General features: G+C 32.0%; 1 non-coding gene across 1 annotated transcript; it reads left to right on the top strand.

The window, feature by feature from the left end:
• Positions 1-227: 227 nt before the first annotated feature.
• LOC126013128 (U6 spliceosomal RNA) lies at positions 228-331 on the top strand. The gene has a single exon (XR_007497459.1). It is a non-coding gene; the product is annotated as a U6 spliceosomal RNA (small nuclear RNA).
• The last annotated feature ends 1,715 nt before the right edge of the window (positions 332-2,046 follow it).

The following is a 2,046-nucleotide window of genomic DNA, read 5'->3' as shown; positions in this document are numbered from 1 at the left end:
CCCAGTGACAGTCAGGGGTTACTCTTGGCTATGCTCTCAGAAATTGCTCCTGACTCAGGGGACTCCTGGGACAAAACCCAGGTCCTGGGTCAGTTGAGTGTAAGGCAAACGCACTGTCTATGTGCTATTGCTCAGGCCCGGAAAAGTTCACTTTTGATGGAATGGTGTCTTGTTCAGGCTCTGTAGAAACAGTATGGCGATTCCTTAAAAAAAAAAAAAAAAGAATAGTGCTCGCTTTGGCAGCACATATACTAAAATTGGAACAATACAAAGATTAGCATGGCTCCTGCACAAGGATGACACTCACATTCATGAAGCGTTTCATATTTTTTTTGGAAAAAAAAAAAAGAGTAGAACTCTACTAATTACTCAGTGAATCCACTTTTTTATTACTATTACTGAAACACAACAACAATTTAATTTATGAGCATATATAAATGATAAATTCAGAGCCTAGTATTATAGCCAGGATGAAGAAACAACAAAGTTTTCTAAATACAAATAAATTGATTAGAATTTATTTTATTTTTTTCATAAATAAGACGAAATATTGCAGTTTTCTGTGTCAAGAAATATGGAGCAGGATGGCATAAATTCAAAAGGTGTGAATCATAATAACCTCAACCTTCAATTTAGTATAGATATAAAACCAATGATAGTATTAAGCAATAAAAAATCTTGACTTTACATTTCAAAACTGATTAATTTAGTAAATGAAGTGAAGGCATAATGGAGATTAAACTATAGCTGACATAGAGGCACTGGTGAAGGAGAGAAAATTTCAGGATGAAAAAAATGATTTCATATTAAGAATCAGAGAATTATTAGAAGGTGATAGAACATTTTAGCATTTTGGAGGAGTCCATATTAATTCATATTATTTCTTTGAATTAATTCATTCTAGAATAAAAAATTAGAAGTTTGCTTAGGTGCCAGTATATGTAGAGAATTTAATCCCTAAATATTGGAACTTACATGACCAAATAAAATTTAGCTAGCAAAGACACTTCATAAGGGGCCAAAGCAATAGTATAGCAAATGGCTGACATGGGTTAGATCTTGGGCATGCCATATGATGCTATATCTGGATCACTGCCAGAAGTGATTCCCAAGCATATAAGCAGTAGTCATACCTGAGCATCACCAGGTGTAGCCCAAAAATTAACAAACAATGAAGAAATGGCATTAAATAGTTATCTCAACTAGAATATCAAATAATTATCAAGATAATTAAAAGAAACATACATGAAGTAGACATATATGGAGGTGGATTGCATATATTCTCTATGTTAAACATAATTTGTGCCATGTGAAAAAAATAGAGCATCTAGAATAACCAAGAATATGATACTAGAAATATATTTTTTAAATGTATTCATTTATGTCAATAGCACTGCAAGTGTGACTGTTAAAATGACTGTTTGGAGACAGTAGAAAAGGTCAGAAAAGAAGGTCAGTATAGAAGGTAGATGTAGGTCCTTTGTCTTCCTTATGGTCCATCAGGGGTCAATCTATGGCACCACATGTAGTCTATTAACACAGCAGAATACCTAAGCACCTATGTATTTAGCAAATCTCTCTTCCCCTACATAAAAACAGGACATATCTACATATTCAGAACTTTATTGAGAAAAATAATGACTAAATATTTGTCTGGACATAGAAATTGTGACAACTTTCATCTTTGTGATTTAAAACATAATATAATTTTTATGCTAACATTTAATGTATCATGTGTAGTGGAGCTCAAGTTAAATTAGTTATAATTATATGAGTAGAACATATTAGATATTTTGTATATTTAGGCTTCTATAACAAAATATTAATCTCAGTAGCTATTATTTATTTTTTAAATAATATCTTAATTTGAGCACTGTGGTTACAAAAGTGCTCATAGTTGGTTCTTAAAAAACAAACATTTATTTCTCACTGTTTAAAAAGAAAGAAATTGAGAGTATTGTTAGCAGATTCTGGAAGTTTCAATCAGAACCAAGTTCAAGCAAAGACTATCATAGAAGTTGCAGGCTTCTGACTCATCTTCACACA

The sequence above is a fragment of the Suncus etruscus genome, chromosome 6 (genome assembly GCF_024139225.1).
Source record: "Suncus etruscus isolate mSunEtr1 chromosome 6, mSunEtr1.pri.cur, whole genome shotgun sequence".
In the NCBI taxonomy this organism is placed as follows: Eukaryota; Metazoa; Chordata; class Mammalia; order Eulipotyphla; family Soricidae; genus Suncus; species Suncus etruscus.
The sequence above is the reverse complement of the archived record's forward strand: the minus strand, read 5'-3'. Positions and strand labels throughout refer to the sequence as shown.